Source organism: Dermacentor variabilis, chromosome 6, assembly GCF_050947875.1.
Source record: "Dermacentor variabilis isolate Ectoservices chromosome 6, ASM5094787v1, whole genome shotgun sequence".
Classification (NCBI taxonomy): Eukaryota; Metazoa; Arthropoda; class Arachnida; order Ixodida; family Ixodidae; genus Dermacentor; species Dermacentor variabilis.
The window spans coordinates 150,775,007-150,801,739 of record NC_134573.1 but is presented as its reverse complement, the minus strand read 5'-3'; the positions used below and the strand labels follow the sequence as shown (position 1 = coordinate 150,801,739).

Sequence of the window (26,733 nt, the reverse complement as noted above, 5' to 3'; positions counted from 1 at the left end):
TCGATCTTTCCGTCCGACGAAATGCAGCAGGTGCAGAATTCGCCCCAAGCGGTCAACAGAAGCTGATTAAAGTAGTCTCCGTACACGGCTGATGCGGCGAAGGTGGTGTAGACTAAACTTATTTTCAAAGCCTTTAATGTTTCAGTTTCGCTTGACGTCACCCGCCTCGTGCGGCATCGCTTGACGGCGAATTGGGCGCGCGGCACGCGACATGTGAATCGCACTGTGAAGAGAGAGAGAGAGAGAGATGAAGAGGAAAGGCAGGGAGGTTAACCAGATATCGGTCTCCGGTTTGCTACCCTACACTGTGGATGGGAGATAGGGGTTAGAAAGATGACAGAGAGGAAAACGCTAAAAACACAAACAAAAGAAGCACGCACACGTGGAGACACGCAAAAGGCGTTCCAGTTAAAGACGTTCGCAAAGGCCGGTAGAGTCAGCGTGCCAACGAACATAAGGCCTCTCGCCGAAGGACGACAGAGAGTGGTGACCTTTAGTTGTCATCTTAAAGATCGGTAAGGTGGGCACAGCTTTCTCTTAAAGCGATAGCGTTAAGGGCCCCGCGTTGCAAAAAAAGAAAATCTGTTTGTCGGCGTTGTACGTCGTTTAGCGAAAAGCTCATTCCCAACCACAACCACGCAGGCCCACCTCGTGGCGCAAATGCGCTACTGGACTGAGTGGATCCCTCAAAGTAAAATGCATGACAAAAATCGTTAAGTACGACCTACACTCAACTTGGAGACATGATAGCGTCGGAGCTGAATTTGAATATACGAGAAAACATAATTCTGTATACGCAGGAACTCAAACGCAAACTCCTTTTCCAGCATTTCTATCATTCATATAGAGTGGCGCGGCCCGCTCAGTTCCTTGCAACAGCACCATCGCGCTCGCCTCCGCACGTGCGCAGGAAAGCTGCGGTTGTCGGGAAGCGTGACGAACAATCAGGGATCTCTGAATGCTGTCGCGTTTCACTACTGAAGGCGAACCTTAAGCGTCCTTCGATTTTTTTCCCCTACTGGAGAGCGTTATTTCTTCACATTCTTCGATTAAATCGCTACCACGTACGGGCCGAACGGTGTTTTGCTCGTTACCGATGGTAACTTGATCTGTCTGCAGACTGCTTTCCTTTTGCCGTGAATCGTCCCGGTCGGCCTACGGTGGTCGGTCGTATACGTGTGCCCTTGATTTCAGAAGGCGAGCCATAATGTGTGAGACATCTGAATGGGGGAAAATCCCTGTCTGTACTTGTCTGCTAGTATTTCTGTATTGCACTTGCTGGGTAACAGTTTCCTGATGCCACGGATTTCTAATGCGCAAACCTTGATAAGATGATGATGTGGCTTTGTATTTTTCCTCCCATATTACTGGGACCTATCTTACAAAATAGTAGGATCAAATTGAATAGTTTCTTGAAATAACGTTCATTGAAAGCTGTGCAAACTCAACAAGAAAATTTCAGAATGCATGATCGAGCACTTCTTTAAGAGGTACACCGAAGAACAATGTTGACACCGACTACTATGCTCCGTATATAAAATCGGAAGATGGAAATTCAAGATGATAAGCAAAACGAGAACAAGGTAAAAGCGGGAGCCAACGTTTCGACAAGTGAACTTCTCTTTTTATGTAGGCTTCTCCTAAAAGAAAAAGGGGGTAAGGAGGGTGGGTGAGGCGTCACCCATCCTCTTACCCCTCCCCTTTCTCTTTTAGGAGAACTCTTAGAGATGGTCTACACAAAGATGCCTTGCTACTAGTACTACTTTCACAACAAGTACTATACTACTACTACTACTACTACTACTTATACTACTACTCTAGTAGTAGTAGTTGATGCAGTTATAATAATAATAATAATAATAACTGCTGCTACTCGATATTATTATTATTATTATTATTATTATTATTATTATTATTATTATTATTATTATTATTATTATTATTATTATTATTATTATTATTATTATTATTATTATTGCGAATTAGCATTCTTAGGGTACGTCACGCACTTTCCGGGACCTGACTGCCTCTCGAACAGTTTTCCAGCCAACTTCGGTCACTGGGTGTAGGTATGAATTCTGGGGTTTTACGCGCCAAAACCACGATTTGATTATGAGGCACGCCGTAGTGGGAGACTCCGGATTGACTGGCTATAGGTAGTCCACAGTCTAAAGAGTAGCGCATCGGGAGGCCGTGCTGTGGGAATAGGTTCGAAACCAACCGTCAGACCAACTTGAGTCACTGGACATATACGCGACACTGGGTGTGTGCCGCTGTGCAATTAACCTCTTTGATGTCAACCTGGAGCACTGGGCACGTGACACCCTTCCGTAAACCTCTTTGACGCCCACTAGAGTGACCGGGTATGTGGCACTGCGTGTGTGCCCCTGCTGAATGACAAAAAAAAAAGATTCCTTTAAATTTCTCTGGTTCACAGCGGAATCAAAACTATGCCAATTAATCGCAGGCTTCGCGGCGGCAGCGCTAGATGGCGCAGCGTGTGCAGCGGGAAGCGCGCGGAACCAGGCTTCATTGCACGTTTCGGCGTTGGCAACACTACATTGTGTCACTACATTGCTTCAGTGCTAATCGCATTAAAATCGGCATTCAACGTGAGATGGCTTCTGGCGGAATATATTATTATTATTATTATTATTATTATTATTATTATTATTATTATTATTATTATTATTATTATTATTATTATTAAAGCTTCTACAACCTATAAATGAAAGAAGACGACAGCGCGGTGGCAGACGCTGATAACGTTCCCCCACAGTGGGTATGCGCCACTGTTTGGGATACAAGACAAGACGTACCCTCGCTCTCTGTCGCGCAAAATCAACAGCACTTTCCTACGCGGAAACGTCAACGCGATCGGACGGGCTCCACAATCTCGTATTGCGAGACCTGGAGGTGATCCAGATGAGAAGTTAGGAAGCGGCGACCGGCGTCAGCTATCCGGTTCCTGTATCTTCTGGCTGTCCGTTCTATCGCGGAGCCCGCGAGAACTCAGAGTCTGTCAGCGATCACTCGCGCTTTGATAATGCGCGCAGCTCTCTCCGATTGCGTCGATCTCAAAGCCTTGGCCGCCCGCTATCGCGGAATCGGTTTCTATTGCGAGCGATGTCCGACGACGCCCGAGATACCCGCAAGAAATGGCGGGCAAATTAACCGGTATATGATTCCACGATGCTTAGAAAATCCCTTACAAAAATTAATTTAGGCAATCTACCAGGCATTCTATAACTTTCTTAAAACTGATTTGCCTTTCTCAAGTTTGTCTATACGAAATATATAGACTGTCTCTAAAAAGAAGTTGATGAGGTGTTTGTTTCTTCTTTCCTAATCCGTTTCTGTAGGCTATCTACAGACAAAAGTCAATAAGCGTTTATTCCTTTTTGTACACTCCCTAATCTTTGTCTTCCTTCGTTAATATTTTTATCACCTAATTCAAACTTTATTGAAAGTTACTTCTACAATTCAAGTTGGAACATTGTTAATGTTCGTTAATTTGATTGACGGTATCCATCATTAGAACCCTGCCACCCCACGCGTGTGGTACATGCCGCGGTGGCTTAGCGGCTTTGGTGTTGCGCTGCTAAGCACTAGGTCGCAGGATCGAATCCTGGCCGGGGCGACAGCATTTAGATGGGGAGCGATATGCAAAAAAAAAAAAACGCCCGCGTCCCGTACATTGGGGGCATGTTAAAGATCCTCCGGTGGTAAAAATTAATTTGTAGTCCTCCCCCACCACGGCATGCCTCATAATCAAATCGTGGTTTTGGCCCCTAAAACCCCAGAATTCAATTCAGTTAATGTGTGTGTCATCATGCATGTGTTTAACAATCGTCACCTCTTACTACCACACACCTATTCTGTCCCCATCTGTCCTATTTTTCCCTTACCGCCTCAAGGTGCATACATACCGTCAGAAGCACACCCTCCACGGCTCGACTCTTCACATTGTTAACATTGAAAGTATCTCTCTCTCGCTTGTCTACTGGCTTCGTGTGGTTGTTACTAAAAAGAGAGAGAGACGGAGCTCTTTATTGAAAAGCAGGTTACCAAAGGTCAAACCCTTCGGTTCATCTAACTCAGTCTATCTATCTGTTTGCACGTCGTTGTTTACGCACTAATCTTGTCCGAGCTCGGAGAGGCTGTTTATAGGTCGTCCGATGGAAGTAAACATTTCAATTGCGGGTCATGGTCTCTTGCGTATGAAGTCCTTTTCTATTTTTTTATTTTTATTTTCTTGCTCCCATATCGTTCGGCTCTATTTCGCTTGCCCCCTTGACGAAGGACGAACGCGGTTGTATCGGCGGGCGATCGCGAGGATTGGACGCGGCGGCCATGACAGCTAATATGCGAGCCCTTCGTCCACCCAAGTTCGCATCCGAGCAAGTGATCGCGAAAAAAAAAATTTAGAAAAACAAGGCAGTTCGTCGGACTAAAGATATGCGTCTACGGCGGGCACTGTGGGGAGGTATCCTTGGGCTGGCCTTCCCACACAGTCGACTCTGCGAACAGTGCTGGCACTGAGGCTGCATTGCGCTGTAAGAAAAGAAGATAAAAGCACCAAGCAGTGCGCAAAATCGTTCACGTCTGCTCGCACTGGGTGCGCTATCATTGAGTGCATCTCCGATCTCGGGAGACGCGATAATTGCGCTCGTTGTATGCGCGTGCCAAATTCAAAGCTTCATTGAGGATCGAGCCTCGATCGATGGACACAGATAACGTACGGTTGTTCTTGAGTTTGTAAGGGCACTGCTTACATATAGTTTCCGGATTTCCTAAGTGTTGTGTATGGTTAAGGAGGCATCTGTTATTTTTTTCCTTTCTACAGGATTATTGCAATGTTCTAATTAACAACGGCAAGGTGACAAAAACAAACGAACGAAAGCAGAGAAGGAACGGCCTCGGTAATACATGACCTTGCAAAAACATACGCAAACACTCGCCTAAAGAAGCTATGGGCGGTGCGCAGCAAGACTTGTTTTACCACAGAGGCTGCGGTTTAAGGCTAGGTCTTCCGTGGACTTACCCGCCGTGGTTGCTCAGTGGCTATGGTGTTGGGCTATTGAGCACGAGGTCGCGGGATCGAGTCCCGGCCCTGGCAGCAGCATTTCAATGGGGGCGAAATGTGAAAAACACCCGTGTACTCATATTTAGGTGCAAGTTAAAGAACCCCAGGTGGTGGAAATTTCCGGAGTCCTCCACTACGGCGGGCCTCATAATCAGAAAGTGGTTTTGGCACGTAAAACTCTATAATTTTTTTTTTCCTTGGACTCGCTGCAATTTTTTATGGTGCAGGATCGCCACAAACCCACTGTGGATGATAGGACAAGGAACGGGTGGTCATGTCGTACGATTATTTCCTACGAGAACAATGACCACCACGACAGCGAAGAGAAACCATAATGAGAATGTAGCAATGAAAAAGCATTAGGAGAAAACAGAGGTCCAAGAAGCTGCACAGTAATGATTTATGCGTCCCTTAAGTCAAGGGACTAACCGAAAGCGCCCTAAATGATTGCGGAAAATTTTAATCTTTCGTGCCGTGGTTTGAACGTCTCTTTTGGCAAGAAGCGAAAGGAAAGAGAAAGAAAGAAAGATGAGAGAGAGAGGGGAAAGGGATAAGTGAAAAGCACGAAAGTTAACCAGGACTGAGCCCGGTAGGCTACCCTGTACTCGAGTTAGGAGAAAATGGGAAGAAAAGATTAAGAGAAGAGAAAGTCCACTGTTGATAACGCCGACGTAGTGAAAGCTCTCTGCTTTATATCACAGGCGGTCACTCAGTCTGGTAGCCTTCATAAACCGCAGCATCAATTTTGTGACCTTCTTTAGCTGCGATATACGAGGCCATGGCCCCAGGATCTTGTTCAATGTGAAAGCTTTTCCATCCACCCGATTTAAAGATGTGCGGAGGTCACGTCTTTCATTTTTAAAGAGAGAGAAAACAAACTTAAAGAAGGGAATTGCGCTAAAAAAGACACGTCCATGTATTTACTCGTCCGTGTCTTTTTTAGCGCAATTCCCTTCTTTAAGTATGTACGACCGACTCGCCCAACAACGTGCTCTTCAGAGAACACAAGGGTAGGAAAGGCAGGGAGGTCAACCAGAACAGCATCCGGTTTGCTACCCTACACTGGGGGTGGGGGAAAGGGGAATAGAAAGAGGAAGAAAGGGAGAGAGTAAGTACCGAGTACGTGTGGGAGGGACAGCGTACACAAGGACACTATAAACGGTCTGTTAAGCCCGTGCACTTCAAGTACCGCACTAGTGCACGAATCGCTTTTCGAGCCAGTGACGGGTGTGGCCACGGTCCGAGTATCTTTGACTCGGTGAAAGGTCTCGAGTCCAGCCTGCGTAAAGTTGCCCGCAGAGAGAGGCGTTGGACATCGTAGCGAGGGCAGGTACACAATAGGTTCTCGATGGTCTCCTCGCACCCACAGGAGTCGCACATCGGGCTCTCGGCCATTAAAGGATGCACAGTAGCACAGGAGGTGTTCCATAGCCCCTTCGACACCGCAGGAATTTCATTTGGCGCTATCGGCCGTTCCAAACAAAAATGAATATGCAATATGAACAAGAAAGAAAAGAAGAAAGAAAGAAAGAAAGAAAGAAAGAAGGAAAGAAAGAAAGAAAGAAAGAAAGAAAGAAAGAAAGAAAGAAAGAAAGAAAGAAAGAAAGAGTAAAAGAAAGGTCGCGTGACTGGCCACTTGAGGCAAAGTGCCTCGAGCGGCCAGTCGCGCGGCAATGTTTTGTGTGTTCGCTGGCTTCTTTAATGCTCGGAAGAACAATTTTATGTAGCACGTATTGAGCAACAGAAAGCTCCATCGGGAGTTTTTCGTGTTGCTATACAATTTTCTCGTTGACACTTTTCTTCTAATCATAATATTTGTGAAGTTATTTGATTAATGGTCTAATTATGTAATTAGGCGGAATGCAAAATTTAATCTGAGCATCTCCAAGCGATGGCAAACAATATTACCTTGGTTCTGTCCAGCTACGTGTCGTCTGCGTATATTTTAAGTTTGGCTCAAGTTACGTGGGACAGCCGATATATTCGTGTATGCATATATGACTGCGCGCTCTATATTTCCCGACCCTTCGACGTTGTTTCTTCTATTATTTGAATATTTTTTTATTATTATTGTTACTATTATGCGAACTGGAAAGGCCTACACTATTATAGGATGGCATCCTTTCTTCTATATTCGTATAAATTTTGTAGAAAAAAGTTTTCCAAGTTGCTTTCTTTGTCAATTCCTTTAACGTAACGTTGCTTTTTTTTCCGCGAGTAAATACAAGCAAATACTAGATGAGTGGTTCGTCCCTCGCAGTCAACGAAAACATTGACAAACACGTCAGCCGAGTGTATTTCACAAAATACAATGCAAGAACGCCGGCGTACCGTGCATGGGGTGCACTTGAAAAAAAGAAAAAAAAAGGAACCGCAGGCGGTCAAAATTAATCCGGGGTCACCCACCAGGACTTGCCTCACAATCAGATCGTGGTTCTGGCACGTAAAACCATCGGAATTGCAATTTTTTTTCTCTTAAATTTAATAGCTGGACGACAGCGTGGTGCAGTCATAATGCGAGAGAAATGCCCTCGCTTTCGTCGCGCATGCGACGATGCATCAGCTCGATGTCCTCTGCGCCCACCGATGGCGAAAAATGTGCTTGCGGCAGCCATGCGCTCTAAATATCGCGCTTCTGTATCGACGAGCACTGAGTCCGCAATAATGTTCTCCATGCACTCATGGCAGCCAAACAAGTGTTTAGCATAGAATTATCCGCGTAAGTGGCTCAAGCCAGCAGTTATCGGTGGAACGATCGAGCTGATGCGCATGACTCGTTGCCGCAGCGCGAAGCACAGAAAAGTGCGCCTATCCGCCAGATGATGGTATACGGGGAATTGAAAACGTGCTAAATTCACTTGCGGCGAGCGTAAGGGCAACTAGCACTCTCACCTTAGAGTTTCATACAACAGCTACTAGAGGGAACTCTGGCGCTAGTGTTCACGGGAGCTGCAATGGGAGCGGTTGAGCCCCAGCATGGGAACTATGGGACGGACAGACAGACAAAGAACTTTATTTACATGGTCCTGAGAAGCTTATACGTGGATTTGCCTAAACTTCATCCGTCTGGCTTCAAACGGCTTCGTGACTTTGTAAACACGTCATTTTCCACAATGTAATGCGTAACAAATCATTACACAAAATTATTTAGATTGTCAGACGGCAGGAATCGAACGCAGTACCTCTAGCACAGACGCCCGATATCGAAACTATTACGCCACAGACGCATGCATCGATCGGCAAGCGACATATATAACACCGTTATGAATTTATCGCTGGCAATGCCAACGCCTTGAGACGCTTGGCGCGTTTCTATTTGGCCACCTCGACAAGCTGGACCGTTACAATTAGTAGCGATTTTGCGTGTTCGCAGCGTCTTCTGCACTTTGGAAAAGTTTAGACTGCGCTGCAGTTTACAACAATGAAGGCACACGAAGCGCATTAAACGAATGAACAAGAAGGTCTGAATCCACAAGCACGATGATCAGACAAATCCATGTACTTCCCATAATTCCCATGGTGGCTCAACGATTGCAGCGCCAGAGTTCCATCTAGTATATTGTAGGAAACTGTATGTGTCGCACGTCTCCTTTATTCTAGGGGTGTACGAATATTTGAAACTTTCGACTAACGAATCGAATATTGTCATATTTGATTCGAGAGCTGATTCGAGTGCAGTGTAAAAACTATTTTGTCAAGATAAAAAAAATAACGACAGAGTACGGCAATTTTTGTAATATATCTTTTCTGTTCTCTGTTAGCTTCTTCTATTTCTGTGTTGCTGTCACCTCCCTTCAGAAGAGTAGGCAGGCGTTGTGTCCCTTCCGGTGGCAGTTGCCAGCCTGCTCCTCGATTTCCCTTTCCTGATACATGTGTATATGTGTATATGTGTTCAAAACAAATAATAATAATAGTCCTTGTGTGTGTGTGTGTGTGTGTGTGTGTGTGTGTGTGTGTGTGTGTGTGTGTGTGTGTGTGTGTGTGTGTGTGTGTGTGTGTGTGTGTGTGTGTGTGTGTGTACATAGGGGTAGTTAATTTTTACTCCCGTCATGAGTGCAGCTTTCCTGTGTGCGAAAGATTCGAATGCGGTTTGAAAAAGATCATACATGTACAGACAAGCACGCCATAGACATCTGGTGACAGGACGAATGGCACTGCGCGACACATCCATGTGTCCGCTCTACTAGGTTGTATAGCCATACCTTGAACGGCATGGCTCGCCCGGATTGCAGCTGTATCTTGTTCAGAAACTAATGAGAAATGATAAATTCAGACAACTACTAAACGTACAGTCTTCATCATAACAAATATATTCTTCTCTACATATGTCATGTCATATAATACGTGTCACATATGGGTTATGACTTTCTCTTTTCAAATCAAATCAAATCAAATCAAGTTTATTCATTACTCTTTGTTGTTGTTATTGTTGTTTCAATTTTGTTTGCTTTATGTGCTCGCGCTATGTACGTTATTTTGCGCGAGTGTTACATCGCTTTTTATGTTACCGTGAATTGTACTTTTAATTCCTTTCCCGACAACTCTTTGTATTGATTTAGCGTTTTTATTTTTTATTACACTGTTTTGCAAGCACGTGATCATTATAAACATTATTAGCTCTCACCTTTTTAGTGCTCATATATCTGTTTTCTCTTGTCATTTGTTCAATGACGCCCCCCTTACTCAATGCTCCCCTTGGGGCCTGTAAGGTACTTTGAAATAAATAAATAAATAAATAAATAAATAAGTAAATAAATAAATAAATAAATAAATAAATAAATAAATAAATAAATAAATGATTGCAGATTGGCTCGTGCATACGACATCTGTCTACCTATACTTGCATGGCTGGTGAAGACAGACAGACAGACAGACAACGAACTTTATTTAATCCTGAGGAGCTACTGTCAGGACCTCCTAACGGGAGGCCTTTGTAGTCGCTGGCCGCACCCACGTAGAGGACAGAACGCCGTGACGCTCCGCCCTTTCCTTGGTCCTCTGGATAGCCTGGGTTTGATTTTGGAGTAACTTGCTTCTGATGGCCTTCTCCCATTCGTCTTCGCTGGAGAGGAAGTCGTTAGGCAACGCGGGACGTCACCAGAGCATGTGAGCCATAGAATAAAACGTTTCACTGCAGTCGGGACAACTAGGGTCCACATCTGAGTACATCCTGCTGAGGAATCCCCGCGACGGGAAAGATCCCGTCTGCAACATTCTGAGAGTAGCTGACTGACCTCTATTGCTGGTGAAGGGATACACACAAATGCTAATTGTGGATAGTAAACAGGCGAACAAATCTCATTTCGCTCACACTATGTATGACAAAATTCTCACTGTACAGTATGGGGAGCGATTCTTTGGTTCATTTCGGTTCACGGTATTGGTATTTGACCAAAAACCGAAACAGGTATTTATATATATATATATATATATATATATATATATATATATATATATATATATATATATATATATATATATATCTGTGTGTGTGTGTGTGTGTGTGTGTGTGTGTGTGTGTGTGTGTGTGTGTGTGTGTGTGTGTGTGTGTGTGTGTTTCTTCTATTGCAAGAACTTTTCTTTGGGTAAAATAAAATTCTTCGTTTAATTTCACATTAATTTTTTACAGTGTAGTCACTATTCGAAAATCCAAATAATTTTCGAATACTTCACGTCATCGACTGTGCAAGATTAAGCAGGAAATTGAAGCAAAAACGCGTTAACTTTCATCCTATTCGCAGTGAACATAACCTATACAGCACGCTCCGTCACTCCGGTGGCTATGTAGACACGCTTCAGGCCATGGCGTCATACATATAGCTGCCTGGCGTTGCCTACCGCGAACCTGCCCTTTAAAAATTATTGGGTTTTACGAGCCAAAACCACTTTCTGATTATGAGGCACGCCGTAGTGGAGTACTCCGGAAATTTCCACCACCTGGGGTTCTTTAACGTGCACCTAAATCTAAAGTACACGGGTGTTTTCGCATTTCGCCCTCATCGAAATGCGGCCGCCGTGGCCGGGATTCGATCCCGAGACGTCGTGCTCAGCAGCCCAACACCATAGCCACTGAGCAACCACGGCGGGTGAACCTGCCCTTTCTGTTAGACGTACGTCATTCAATTGGTCTTGAGCCTTTTATTGTTGTAGAGGAAGCTCCAGATTACTGAAGCGACGAATTGGTGACTCAACGAGAGAGAGAGCAGAAAGTGTTTCTTCCTTCTTCTTTTTTCTGTTCACGCACCAGTGCACTAGCGACATCATGTATTTCCTGTTTACAAACACGAAGGTTGTCTATAGACTTTTCCAGCTTGACCACGATCGCTCGGAATAAAATTTTTTGTCATGACGTTGGACAGTTGGTAGCCGGCATTGTTTGGTCCTACTTAAGGATGCAGCACCTGTGTCCTCTCATCAGAATAAATCTGAATGCTTTTCATTACAACATGCTTGATACAATAGTGGCACCATCTGCCGCGATCATTCGAAGTAGAAAAGTAAAAGTTTAACTTTTCCTTTTTTCTCTTTTTTTTTCTTGTTGTGCCGTCGCCGCAGAGGACACGCATGTCTAGTTTAGTTGCGAAGGTAAGCAAATGGTAAGCAAAGGTAAGCAAAAATTACCCGCACGGCTGCCTTTTCATACTTACGTGGTAATGCATGACCGCTTAATTCTGCTATAGAAGAGGCCCGAGTATGCGAACAAATTCCTTAGCTGTTCCTAACGCTCCCTTTTGTGCTTTTAATAAAGCATGCTTTATGATGTGCAGTTTGGTTATGGAAAAGGGCTGACGTTGGGAATTCCTGGATGCGAAAAGTGCTCGATATTAATGGTAAGAAGTCTGCATGTACATCATTCGCAAGATTTTCGAAAAAAAAATAATATTTCATTCGATTCAGCCTCAAGAAGTACTATTCGCACCCCCCCCCCCATGTAACTTAATTCCTGGCACTGCAGCTTTTGTCTCAACGACAGCGACGTCGCTCATCTCTCGATGGTGAAATAAAAGAAAAGGAGCAGCCGCACTGGCGCAACGCGCACACGGACCGGTTGCCGTCCTTCAGATGCAAACATCTGCGGCTCGTGTGTAAATGTCCAGTTTCGTCATGACGCTGCCGTACTCTAAGCAGCAACGTTAGTGTTTGAAGCAGCGGTTATGTGCCCAGTCCTTATTTAGTTTATGTATTTGCTCATTATTATTGTTATTATTATTATTATTTATTCGCCTGAGTAGTAGTAGTAGTAGTAGTAGTAGTAGTAGTAGTAGTAGTAGCAGCAGCAGCAGCAGCAGCAGCAGCAGCAGCAGCAGCAGCAGCAGCAGCAGCAGCAGCAGCAGCAGCAGCAGCAGCAGCAGCAGCAGCAGCAGCAGCAGCAGCAGCAGCAGCAGCAGCAGCAGCAGCAGCAGCAGCAGCAGCAGCAGCAGCAGCAGCAGCAGCAGCAGCAGCAGCAGCAGCAGCAGCAGCAGCAGCAGCAGCAGCAGCAGCAGCAGCAGCAGCAGCAGCAGCAGCAGCAGCAGCAGCAGCAGCAGCAGCAGCAGCAGCAGCAGCAGCAGCAGCAGCAGCAGCAGCAGCAGCAGCAGCAGCAGCAGCAGCAGCAGCAGCAGCAGCAGCAGCAGCAGCAGCAGCAGCAGCAGCAGCAGCAGCAGCAGCAGCAGCAGCAGCAGCAGCAGCAGCAGCAGCAGCAGCAGCAGCAGCAGCAGCAGCAGCAGCAGCAGCAGCAGCAGCAGCAGCAGCAGCAGCAGCAGCAGCAGCAGCAGCAGCAGCAGCAGCAGCAGCAGCAGCAGCAGCAGCAGCAGCAGCAGCAGCAGCAGCAGCAGCAGCAGCAGCAGCAGCAGCAGCAGCAGCAGCAGCAGCAGCAGCAGCAGCAGCAGCAGCAGCAGCAGCAGCAGCAGCAGCAGCAGCAGCAGCAGCAGCAGCAGCAGCAGCAGCAGCAGCAGCAGCAGCAGCAGCAGCAGCAGCAGCAGCAGCAGCAGCAGCAGCAGCAGCAGCAGCAGCAGCAGCAGCAGCAGCAGCAGCAGCAGCAGCAGCAGCAGCAGCAGCAGCAGCAGCAGCAGCAGCAGCAGCAGCAGCAGCAGCAGCAGCAGCAGCAGCAGCAGCAGCAGCAGCAGCAGCAGCAGCAGCAGCAGCAGCAGCAGCAGCAGCAGCAGCAGCAGCAGCAGCAGCAGCAGCAGCAGCAGCAGCAGCAGCAGCAGCAGCAGCAGCAGCAGCAGCAGCAGCAGCAGCAGCAGCAGCAGCAGCAGCAGCAGCAGCAGCAGCAGCAGCAGCAGCAGCAGCAGCAGCAGCAGCAGCAGCAGCAGCAGCAGCAGCAGCAGCAGCAGCAGCAGCAGCAGCAGCAGCAGCAGCAGCAGCAGCAGCAGCAGCAGCAGCAGCAGCAGCAGCAGCAGCAGCAGCAGCAGCAGCAGCAGCAGCAGCAGCAGCAGCAGCAGCAGCAGCAGCAGCAGCAGCAGCAGCAGCAGCAGCAGCAGCAGCAGCAGCAGCAGCAGCAGCAGCAGCAGCAGCAGCAGCAGCAGCAGCAGCAGCAGCAGCAGCAGCAGCAGCAGCAGCAGCAGCAGCAGCAGCAGCAGCAGCAGCAGCAGCAGCAGCAGCAGCAGCAGCAGCAGCAGCAGCAGCAGCAGCAGCAGCAGCAGCAGCAGCAGCAGCAGCAGCAGCAGCAGCAGCAGCAGCAGCAGCAGCAGCAGCAGCAGCAGCAGCAGCAGCAGCAGCAGCAGCAGCAGCAGCAGCAGCAGCAGCAGCAGCAGCAGCAGCAGCAGCAGCAGCAGCAGCAGCAGCAGCAGCAGCAGCAGCAGCAGCAGCAGCAGCAGCAGCAGCAGCAGCAGCAGCAGCAGCAGCAGCAGCAGCAGCAGCAGCAGCAGCAGCAGCAGCAGCAGCAGCAGCAGCAGCAGCAGCAGCAGCAGCAGCAGCAGCAGCAGCAGCAGCAGCAGCAGCAGCAGCAGCAGCAGCAGCAGCAGCAGCAGCAGCAGCAGCAGCAGCAGCAGCAGCAGCAGCAGCAGCAGCAGCAGCAGCAGCAGCAGCAGCAGCAGCAGCAGCAGCAGCAGCAGCAGCAGCAGCAGCAGCAGCAGCAGCAGCAGCAGCAGCAGCAGCAGCAGCAGCAGCAGCAGCAGCAGCAGCAGCAGCAGCAGCAGCAGCAGCAGCAGCAGCAGCAGCAGCAGCAGCAGCAGCAGCAGCAGCAGCAGCAGCAGCAGCAGCAGCAGCAGCAGCAGCAGCAGCAGCAGCAGCAGCAGCAGCAGCAGCAGCAGCAGCAGCAGCAGCAGCAGCAGCAGCAGCAGCAGCAGCAGCAGCAGCAGCAGCAGCAGCAGCAGCAGCAGCAGCAGCAGCAGCAGCAGCAGCAGCAGCAGCAGCAGCAGCAGCAGCAGCAGCAGCAGCAGCAGCAGCAGCAGCAGCAGCAGCAGCAGCAGCAGCAGCAGCAGCAGCAGCAGCAGCAGCAGCAGCAGCAGCAGCAGCAGCAGCAGCAGCAGCAGCAGCAGCAGCAGCAGCAGCAGCAGCAGCAGCAGCAGCAGCAGCAGCAGCAGCAGCAGCAGCAGCAGCAGCAGCAGCAGCAGCAGCAGCAGCAGCAGCAGCAGCAGCAGCAGCAGCAGCAGCAGCAGCAGCAGCAGCAGCAGCAGCAGCAGCAGCAGCAGCAGCAGCAGCAGCAGCAGCAGCAGCAGCAGCAGCAGCAGCAGCAGCAGCAGCAGCAGCAGCAGCAGCAGCAGCAGCAGCAGCAGCAGCAGCAGCAGCAGCAGCAGCAGCAGCAGCAGCAGCAGCAGCAGCAGCAGCAGCAGCAGCAGCAGCAGCAGCAGCAGCAGCAGCAGCAGCAGCAGCAGCAGCAGCAGCAGCAGCAGCAGCAGCAGCAGCAGCAGCAGCAGCAGCAGCAGCAGCAGCAGCAGCAGCAGCAGCAGCAGCAGCAGCAGCAGCAGCAGCAGCAGCAGCAGCAGCAGCAGCAGCAGCAGCAGCAGCAGCAGCAGCAGCAGCAGCAGCAGCAGCAGCAGCAGCAGCAGCAGCAGCAGCAGCAGCAGCAGCAGCAGCAGCAGCAGCAGCAGCAGCAGCAGCAGCAGCAGCAGCAGCAGCAGCAGCAGCAGCAGCAGCAGCAGCAGCAGCAGCAGCAGCAGCAGCAGCAGCAGCAGCAGCAGCAGCAGCAGCAGCAGCAGCAGCAGCAGCAGCAGCAGCAGCAGCAGCAGCAGCAGCAGCAGCAGCAGCAGCAGCAGCAGCAGCAGCAGCAGCAGCAGCAGCAGCAGCAGCAGCAGCAGCAGCAGCAGCAGCAGCAGCAGCAGCAGCAGCAGCAGCAGCAGCAGCAGCAGCAGCAGCAGCAGCAGCAGCAGCAGCAGCAGCAGCAGCAGCAGCAGCAGCAGCAGCAGCAGCAGCAGCAGCAGCAGCAGCAGCAGCAGCAGCAGCAGCAGCAGCAGCAGCAGCAGCAGCAGCAGCAGCAGCAGCAGCAGCAGCAGCAGCAGCAGCAGCAGCAGCAGCAGCAGCAGCAGCAGCAGCAGCAGCAGCAGCAGCAGCAGCAGCAGCAGCAGCAGCAGCAGCAGCAGCAGCAGCAGCAGCAGCAGCAGCAGCAGCAGCAGCAGCAGCAGCAGCAGCAGCAGCAGCAGCAGCAGCAGCAGCAGCAGCAGCAGCAGCAGCAGCAGCAGCAGCAGCAGCAGCAGCAGCAGCAGCAGCAGCAGCAGCAGCAGCAGCAGCAGCAGCAGCAGCAGCAGCAGCAGCAGCAGCAGCAGCAGCAGCAGCAGCAGCAGCAGCAGCAGCAGCAGCAGCAGCAGCAGCAGCAGCAGCAGCAGCAGCAGCAGCAGCAGCAGCAGCAGCAGCAGCAGCAGCAGCAGCAGCAGCAGCAGCAGCAGCAGCAGCAGCAGCAGCAGCAGCAGCAGCAGCAGCAGCAGCAGCAGCAGCAGCAGCAGCAGCAGCAGCAGCAGCAGCAGCAGCAGCAGCAGCAGCAGCAGCAGCAGCAGCAGCAGCAGCAGCAGCAGCAGCAGCAGCAGCAGCAGCAGCAGCAGCAGCAGCAGCAGCAGCAGCAGCAGCAGCAGCAGCAGCAGCAGCAGCAGCAGCAGCAGCAGCAGCAGCAGCAGCAGCAGCAGCAGCAGCAGCAGCAGCAGCAGCAGCAGCAGCAGCAGCAGCAGCAGCAGCAGCAGCAGCAGCAGCAGCAGCAGCAGCAGCAGCAGCAGCAGCAGCAGCAGCAGCAGCAGCAGCAGCAGCAGCAGCAGCAGCAGCAGCAGCAGCAGCAGCAGCAGCAGCAGCAGCAGCAGCAGCAGCAGCAGCAGCAGCAGCAGCAGCAGCAGCAGCAGCAGCAGCAGCAGCAGCAGCAGCAGCAGCAGCAGCAGCAGCAGCAGCAGCAGCAGCAGCAGCAGCAGCAGCAGCAGCAGCAGCAGCAGCAGCAGCAGCAGCAGCAGCAGCAGCAGCAGCAGCAGCAGCAGCAGCAGCAGCAGCAGCTGTTGTTGTTGTTGTTGTTGTTGTTGTTGTTGTTGTTGTTGTTGTTGTTGTTGTTGTTGTTGTTGTTGTTGTTGTTGTTGTTGTTGTTGTTGTTGTTGTTGTTGTTGTTGTTGTTGTTGTTGTTGTTGTTGTTGTTGTTGTTGTTGTTGTTGTTGTTGTTGTTGTTGTTGTTGTTGTTGTTGACGTACATAGCACATTCTCACTGGAACATTATCGATGTGGGAAACAGGAAGACAGATTTTGCGCATATATTGTTTGGTTGAGTGACGGCGAGCGCTACTTCCTAGTTGGCTACAACATTATTAATCGATATGTAATATTTAAAAGTAAACAGAATAGATACAGCGTGTTATTTGTTCGAGAATGGCGTAAGCCGATACTCCGGTATTTTAAATACATTATCCTGCGTATTGTGTTTTTATTCACTAAGGGAAGAACGATGGCTATTGGTGACGTTCTGAAGGCTTCGGAATCGCGAATACTAACAATATCATCTGGATTTGACGGTAGTTGCTTCACCCGTGTAGAATAAGGTATACATGTTCAACTGCGGGAGTATGTATGGGACGAAGACCCTGTGAAGATCCATCCAACAATAGTCCCGAAAACTGGTTGAGCAATCCGCAGAGCACAGGAAAGCTGGGGCAATAAAAGATTGGGATTACGAAAAATGAGTAGGTTCTTACGTTCGTAGAGCAGGAGGAGGAGGAGTAAGAACATTTATTCATAAGAAGCCGATTTCGTCAGGATGTGCGGCTTTCTGTAGAATACTAGAAAGAAATCTGGGGTCTCACGGTGTGGCAAAATCATAGACATGAGGCACGCCGTGGTGGTGGGACACCGGATTATTGTGGGCCATCTGGCTTTGTTTAACGTTGATCAAATGCACAGTGCACCAGCGCCCCATTTAAAGCGAAGCTTTCTCAGCATCACTCCCACACTTACGGGCTCGTCTCTTCTAACTCCTATATAGCGCGCAGGTACTGGCATTTTTCTTTCTTTATCGCAGTGGTATAATTGTCAACTACGTAATGATACATTGATGTTTTTTTTTTTTACAATTGTTTCATGTGTAACAAAGATTCCATACGGTGCAACCAATCGGGTGCACGCTTTCTCACTTTTTAAATTTTACCAGAAATGGAATCAGAGACTTCCGAAAGTGCTGTATAGCAGGACGAGCGTGAAAGTCTGCAAGGCGAGCAGCCATGCATGACGTCCAAATACTATGCAGAACCAATAACATAGTAATACCATATATGGAAAACCATCTTCATTATCAATCATGAAGTACCTTATTCCCTGCGCACCCAAAGCGAAATCTTTCTTTAAGGTCCTTTGCAGGACATCTCAGAAGAAAATGTGCTCAATAGTTTCTGGTTTGCTGCACAAGAAACAGTGGTCACCCTACGACGTCATACGATGTTGTATCGGCACTATATATATAGCCTAATTCGGACCACACATCCTGCGCTCTTCCCGCACTCTTAGCGCTCATGCATAAATATCATATGAGGCCAGATCGACTGTGGCGTTTGACTGAAGGTTGTGCGCTACGTGTGTTCTTAGTTCATTCACGTGATTTATGAGTCATGCGCATAGTAGAAAGCCGTACAAGTGCGCGGAAAGCAACAGCACGGGTTCTTTCTGCAGTAGCGAGAGCAGTTACGTTTCGCAGATAACTGGGAAAAGCTACTCGGATGCATTGTAATTAATTACAAATAGGCAACTGATGTCAGCACACATATGTAAAGAAGGCTGCAGAATACCCTTTCTCTTAGCTGTGAATGGCGTCCTCACGGAAGATCCAGGCAGCTGCGGAACAAAAAAGTAAGGAAACAACCCAAGACTATGGACAAGCAGTAATCTGTAAATAAAAGAGACCTGCGCGTTGCACATACCATGTGTTGCCTTTCAATATACCACTCTCCAAAAACCAAGAGAGCTTCGCTCACATGGATATGCAGGCATCAAGAATGTGTTCTACCTAATTTGCATACCGCCCCCATCGGAATATGGCCACCCTCGGCCGGGACCTCGAGCTTACTATAGCACAACGCCATAGCCGCTGGGTTACAGCCACGTGTTTTCGGTACATTGGCTACGTCGGCCACGTATCGTTGAACGCAATGCTTTCGGACTCTCACGACTTCTAGGGGTTAGCACGCGAACTGCAAACCATGGAGGCCGTATACCCTCGACCCCGGCAAGTAAAGCCACGGCGCGACGAAGCGATGATCCCGGCTCACCATCGTCTCGTGGCCGCGTCGAGGACGCGACGTCCTGCGCTGGCTCGTGTATGGGATGGCCTCGGCCGCCACCTTGTTGGCGAGCCACCGCATGGAGGAATCCGAGGTCTGTCTGCTACAGCGATGTTATCGCCACGGGCGCCAGGATTACTTAACGTATCACCCCTTGCCGTATCGTTTTTTTTTTTAAGCTTGTAATGAATGCGCACAAGCTCGACCTCGAAGTTCTCGAAGAGGTGTCCTTTAGTTTTCTTGTGTCGCTCTATATAGATATATAGATAGATTTTTTTCGTGTTTAATTTTTTTCTTAGGCCGATCCCGAACACAGTGCGGTGTCTAACGGCGTTAAAACTCACGTGGTGGTACCGGCACAGCTACTGGTGGTACCATGCGGTACCGCCTGATGGCGCGGCGTTTGGGTGGTATAGGTATATAGTGTTCCTGCATATACAGGGACACTACTGGCAGGTAAAGTGTCAGGAAACGCTTTCTCGCGTTATTCCCTCGTGACATCTCTAGAGTTTTGAGACGCTGTCGTAGAGCCGCTGTGACTCAGCAACCAGCGGCGCTTATTATATACACTGCCGAATTCCGTCATATTCTGGAATTCCGTCATGGCGGTATTGTTGAGCCAATCAGAGAGGTCGTATATTGTCCAAACCAAACAGAGCTAACTAGATGGCGAATTTTTGACAATATGTCGGAATTCGGCGATGTCCAGAACAGCACACCATGCAGAGAATGTGGCAGACGCTGTACGGGGTTCCGAACTTGGTCCTTGAGGAAGTGGTGCTCGAAGTACCGGTAGGCTGGCGTACTTGTAAGACGTGGCGGTAAGGGGAGCGTAACGCATAACACATAGTGCCAAAAATAACCGCCTCTCAAATGCATGCTAAGCGTATTCTTGGATAGCAATCGATGTAGGCTCTTCGCAAAGTTTTCGCATTAGACCCAGAACAGATTAGAGCAAATGCTATAATCTGAGCGCGGCGCTTTACGTAGTGCATTCGCCGTGGCTAAGGACACTTTGTTCCGGCAATGGTAGAAACGAGCTAGTAGGGCACGTAGTACAGCCATACCTTGCAGGTCCTCCGAAGAAATCTCTTTTGGACACGCCTTTACACGCAGCCACAGAAGCTGCCGAAATGTATACGCGCTCAGATTGTCGTGCCTCTAGTGGCGTACCAAGCGTTAGGGGGGAAGGGGGGGGGGGGGAGCCGCAAGTTCTCTCATCCCCTCTCGCTCCCTCTCTCTCTCTCCAACAAATCGAATTCTTTAATATACAATGGAACCAATGTCATTATTATTTACTGTTCTTTTTCTTCTTCTTTTAGCAAGGCGAGCGCTAGATGGTCGCAATCTATTCGCTAACAAAGATTCGTAAACGAACTTTTAGATTACTTGTTTTAACGCCAGCATGTTTCAAGGGTAGTGTTGGAGGACGTCGCAGGAGGCAGAAGTAACTTACGCGGTTAAAGAAGATATATAATGGAGTCTGGCACAACCCATATCACAGTTAATGCCGACATTCAGGAGCGAGATAAACTTTAATGAGAGAAATACGGAGAGGTCGGCCTGAATGATCCGCATTCCTCTAGCCTGCTACTCTGCGCTGAAGAAGGGATTTGTGGGAACGACAGACAGGGTAGGAAGATAAGGTGCCGTGACGAAAGCGCCGACGACAGCTGCTGCACAGCCTTCTGTTTCTGTGCAACTTGCACGGGCACGCTGCACGGCATATCATCCACTCTGGCGGAGAAGAATCGAGGCTATACTGGATCGTAGCCAGGAGACCGTCTGTATGGTACCCATGATTTCCACAGCTGTTCTCGCTACAGGTGCATATATGAGCGAGACAGCAACTGTCGCAGCATCTGCCTTGATGACCGAGTCCGATCGGGTCGTCTCGAAGTGCTCTTGTTGTTTCTTGCCGACAATCGGGTGTCGACGGTGGTAAGCGTGGCCATGCATTCGTTTCCAGGCTTGCGCTTTTTACTTTACGGGGGGAGCCTCCGGAGGTCTACCCGAACTGGTTTTAGATGATGATGATGATGAAAAACTTTATTTATCCCTCTTTAAAGGGAAGGGGGCAATGGAATAGAGGGTCGGGGGAGGAACTACTTGAAGTAGGCCTCCTTTATCCTCTCAGCCCACTCCAGGATGGCCTCCTGAAGATCGGGCCTGGAGCTGCGCAAGGCAGCCTCCCACTGCTCCTCACTAGATATTACAACTCTTGCTGGTCCGACATGACTGGAGCGAGGGAGCTCGATTCTATCGCTTCGTCTGCTTGCGAACTGGCGCCTCCGTGTGCCCCGAGCAGTTCATGCTCACGTGTTGCACAGTACTGTAATCTCTTCATTTTATCGCGGGACAATCTTTAGAGTTTGCCTCGTGGCTGCCATCGCAAATCGAGCATTTTGCTGCCTTGACCGTACAAAAAAAAAAAAGATTAGTCGCGACTGCCTGCACAGCGGAGTCATCTGGTCAGTGCCGACAGTGCAGCTAATAAGATGTCCGAAACTTAGACACTCGCGGCGCTGCAATGGTCGAGGCACGTAAATAACCCACCTTGACGTGAGGAGGTAGGGTGTCTCCCTTCAAAAGGCAGCTTATACGCTTGTCGAGCGGCCGAAAACACCGAATATTTTCTTATTTCTAAGAAGCAGGAATAAAAGTGCTTAATGGAGGGCGTTTTGTGAGTGTTTTGCAAAAAAAAAAGACAAAAAAATTTTTGCTTACGTTATTGGATGCGTGTACTACAGTTCAGAACTAGACACACAGTGAAAGGAGGAGCCTTGAATGAGAAACAACTGAAAGGTTACCGCGTCTGATGTAACATGACAGTGACCGTAATGATACAAAATAGTGATTTGACGGATGCACGCAGAATGTTGAGTTTGTTGCAAAGTGTAGTGCTTCAGCACCGCACACCAATTTAAAGGCTCCAAACGCGTAGCCAGGTCTTTCTTTTTTTTTTTTTTGGGCAGGAAGGCTAAGGTCCCATTATGCTTGGTGCATAATAATACAACCATTACCTTGAGCAGGCCCTTGGTCTGCTTGAAGTCGTGTACCATCCTGTACTTGTTGTACTTGGCGGGCGTTCGAAGCATATAGGCACCTTTGTTGATAGCGACGTGCCAGGCATGAAAGGGAGCAGGATGCCGGCAAGGAAATTTGTTTATTTTTTGGGGTGGGGAGAGGGCCTGAAGCCCCTCCCCATCTGGCTACGCCTCTGAGGCACACCACCAAACGTGATGAGAAGCAAATAATACATTTCTTTGCCTAAACCGAGACGACGAAGTCATAAGCTGTTTAGAGGCGAGTCATCCTAATCTTAATGACTGGGCGTTCCTGATAAATTATTTGCCCGATGTGTTCATTAGGATTCTTTTTATTTAGATGTAGAAATATTTAGTTTTAGAAACTGGTTCTCCGCAATACAATATCGGCTCTCTTGTATCAAAATCATGCGGAACTCTCATCACCTACATCAGTTCCTTTCCCTGTTGACTCTTAATTTTACTTATATTTGAAAAAAAAAGAAAGAAAAGTTCGAATATTCACAATATTGAAGAATGAATTCTCGAATCGAATACGAGTCGAATATATCAATGACTATTGAATTGGTATTCAAAATTTGGAATATGCGCGCACCGCTACTTTATGATTAATTGACCACGTTGACAACCATGCGTGTTCAACCAGTAGGGACCTGTAAATTATAATGCTTCATACATACCGAAGGAACGTTGTTTTTGTTTAAGAAAAGTTCGACGGCCCCAAGAAACTCGGGATAATGCAAGCGAGGGAGTTTGAAACTTGTGGCGGAATAAAAGAAAAACGCTATAGAAAATTAATTAGGTGGCCGCTATTCCGAATGAAAACTTGTCATCAGCTGTTTTTTCTTGTGTTAGCCAGTGTGCTGCCGATAGAGCCCGCGTTCAAAAGTGAGGAAAGGAGTGCGCCCCTTGCCCCCCCCCCCCCGCTTAATACATACGTCTATGCATGCCTCATTCATTTGCACCAGCTTATTTTTTTGTCTATTTTTCTTTTTTCTTCCACTACTAACTTAGTGGGCACTACGGGAGCACTGAATTTCTGTAGACGCACGAGGTAGCCAGGGGACAGCTTCTCATTTCCGTGTTCACTTTCTTCAATTAAGTTTTTCTCGCCCGTATTCAGTACGGGCTTGTCATTATGCGTATCGAGAAAGTATTCGTTTGCACATGCGAGATATCGGTGCAAATTCTGCTTTTCAAGAGCCTGAGGGGCGGGTCGAGGCAATGAAAGTTGTCTATTCACTTCAAAAGCGCCTCGACACGGACCCGTGAACAAAGCTACCCCCTGGTCATCGCAGAAGCACGAGAGCCTCCAGTCATTGTGCTGAGCGAGAAGTAGGAGGAGGAGGAAGTAAACTTTATTGCCCTAGAAAGAGTAATTCAGCGGTCGGGCCGGATGTCTTGATCTTCTATTGGTTGATGAAGATCTCCGGCCTGCATGGTTGGCGCCCCTATTCCAGGGCACCACTGAGCGTGGCTGCTCGTCGGGCATGATCCACCAGCCTCCGTTGGAGGCTAGGGTCGCCGCTGGAGAGCACGCTCTCCCACTGCTCCGCACTCGGATTTTCTATTTTGTGGAATGCCTTATTCGTATTGCACTCCCATGTGATGTGATAAAGTGTGGGTATTGCGCCACACCACGGGCATGTGTCCCTGTATTGACCTGGGAACATTTTGTATAGTGTATGTAAATTTGGGAAAGTTCCTGTCTGCAGCTTTCGCCAGTATAAACTGCCTGTTCTTGAGTAAGTGTACTGTGAGGCGGGGGATATCTGATCCTCGTCCCTCTATGGTAATTTAGTATGTCAGAGTACGTTGGGATCACTGTCATGAAGACATTACGGACAGGGGCGTAGCCCCCGGGGGAGGGGGGGGACTTATGGGGCTTCAGCCCCCCCCCCCATTTTCAACATTTTTTCGGGCTATCATGCACCGCCGACCAAAACAACCCCCGGCGCCGGAAATCATTGATTTTGTCTAGAATGTCTTTTTCACACTCGAAAATACATTTTAGCGCGAACATTGCAAACTCGGGCTGGATTTCGCGGCAACGGCCATGCACCGGGGGTCACATAACGCCAAGGAGCCCCATCCGAGCACAAAGTTTCAAGGGCCTTTTGATGGCGAGCGGGCTCGTCGCGACATCTCGCGGAGGCTGAGTAATCTACGGAGCGCATGGATTTCAATTTCGATACTTTATGGGTATAAAGTTCTCATAAACTTTCTTGTGTGAAAGGTGCATTGACATTTCCAAAGTCGTGTTTTAGATTTTCGATTCCGGAACTTTGCGGGTTTAATGTTATAAACATTTGGCGCCAAATGTGCATTACCTTTTCTAAAGTCGTACATCGGACCATACAACGAGAAGAGCCAAATCAACACACTATCAGACAAGTTGACAAAGCACGTAGCGAGGTCCCATGAGACGAAGCCACGAAGCATTGTGGTGGTTCATTTGTGCCTTCATGTCGGACGATAACGTGAAGGAGTCAGTTGCAGACTTTTTGAAGCAGCAACTTTCTGAGATGGGAATCACGCGACTCGTTCGTCAGTGGGACAAATGCCTCAATGCTCATAGAGACCACTTTCAAAATAAAGTGCCGCAGTTGTCATATATTCGCATCGGTTCACTTTCATTTGGCTCGCCCTCCATTATCTTGCAGAACTCCTGCTTTTTATATGTGCTCTCTGTTGCGACTGTAATTTCGGTGCAATTACTCACAATACACGACCGGTGACAGCTGCTCCTGCGCAATACATTGAAACGAAAGACAGCGTCATTGACCGTTGTATATGTACAAAAATGTAAACAAGTTTCTTGCATGACATAGTTTCATTAAAATATTTGTCCTCAACTTCTTCATTTCACGGACTTTACATTTTTCATATCAACAGCATGCACTGCTTTGCTGGTTTCGAACTGATATAGTTCTAAAGTTCGTATGATATTTTCTTTACTTATTAAGGAAACAACATTTTATGGAAGCATTGATTTCAGTTATTTCGGGTACAACTTTTGGGACATATGAGTATATTCTTTCATGAAAAAAATACATATTTTATTTGTCTTGACAGTGCGTAGCGTTCAAGAATTCGTTTGCAGCATCTTTGGCAATTGCAATGCAGTTATTATTCATGTATTTGATCCCTCGACAAATTCTGTAAGGAGGAGGCCGAGCTGTAACGTGAGCGCCCCCCCCCCCCCCCCCGAACGACATTTCTGACTACGCCACTGATTATGGCATTTTTTTTTTTCGTATATTTACTCAGCATCAGAGCCAAAAGCAATCGGAAGTGTTGCCACTTCCGATTGCATGTAGTTGATGTAGTTTGCATTCACAACTGGTTGGGTGCGAATCAATCGGACCGTTTTTCAAAACCTTGACGAATCACTGCTGTCATGGATATACCCAGAGATATGCGAGTTTCTGTAAGCATCGAGAGAATGAAGGAAAAGCCACAAGTTTCAGCAATCGTCGCGGTACAGTTGTACAAACGGCATGCGAGCAAATCGGGGGAGGAGGGCTCCATGACCCTTCCTTCCTCCATTTGCGACCGCCACTGGACCCTGACTTGCTTTCACATTCAAACTTCCAATTTCATTCGTGTCTCCATAGTGCCTCTCCACTCTAAGAGCCCTCCCCCTGAAACTTTCTGTTATTTGAAGACGGATGGCGCGGTAGGCGAGGGGCGGCGCGTATTCATCAGAAAATTTCGGGGGGAGGAGGGGAGGAGGGCGACAGATTATCACACCCCAGGTGCTATCAGATGCGCGTCGCTGCATGGAGTAAGGAAGAACAGGAAAAGACATAGAAAGCGGCTAATTTAGAGAGAGAGAGAGAGAGAGAGAGAGAGAGAGAGAGAGAGAGAGAGAGAGAGAGAGAGAGAGGAGGGAGGGAGTAGACTTTTTAAATGCAGAATAGCTGCGGAAGATAGCGCCAACTTTTTCTTTCTCATACGAACTACTTCTGTAAAATGTTGTGTCAAGTGGTATAGCTAACCCGCCGTGGTTGCTCAGTGGCTATGGTGTTAGGCCACTGAGCACGAGGTCACGGGATCGAATCTCGGCCACGGCGGTCGCATTTCGATGGGGGCGAATTGCGAAAACACCGATGTACTTAGATTTAGGTGCACGTTAAAGAGCCGCAGGTGGTCAAAATTTCCGGAGTCCTTTACTACGGCGTGCCTCATAATCAGAAAGTGGTTTCGGCACGTAAAACCCCATAGTTTAATTTTTTAAATTAAGTTGGATAGCTGGAACCGTCCCGTGACTTCTACACTCACCTTTAAAAGCACAGGTAGGGTGGACTAACATTAGTGGCACTGCGATGTTTTATTGCGATATCTGGGCACTCTAAGCGATTTTTTTTCGATCGTCGACGCCGTGAGGTTCCGCATATATTTAGGTATATGTATGCTATATGCCACGCCCTGTTATATTGCATGCAGTATATGCAGGTTTTATTGTCAAACCATTCTATCACTAAAGTTGCTTATACCAGGTCTCACATGCTTGGTATAATTATTCCTCAGAATTTTGAGAATGGTAGCCCACGAACAAGTGTCATCAAGCAAAACACCGACAGCGCATGCCTTTTGTTTTAAAACTTCGCAGACTTAAATATTAAAAGTGCAAATCAATAACAGTTCAAACCTCAAAATGATCTAATTTCATTGGTGTGGCTGTGCACAACCACCAGGATCGGCCCACAAAAGAGGTTTGAAACATGCCCGATACGGAAATGTGGTGGTAAAGCCGCTAAGAAAGACGGTGACTTTAATTAATAAACATAAATGAAATTGTCCGATGCCATGATTCAAACAGACGACCCTAGCACAACAGCTCGTCTAACTTACTAAGCTTACGTTTACTTCATACTGCCACTGTAACTACGTGTCTTGCATTTCGTATAATATTCTAACATGTTGATATCGCATTCATTGCTTC

The 26,733-nt window shown here is 48.5% G+C and overlaps 1 protein-coding gene across 1 annotated transcript in view; it reads right to left on the bottom strand.

Moving 5' to 3' along the window:
• Positions 1 to 26,733, bottom strand: part of LOC142585479 (SEC14-like protein 2) — a 61,263-nt gene that overhangs the window by 32,527 nt on the left and 2,003 nt on the right. The window lies entirely within an intron of this gene.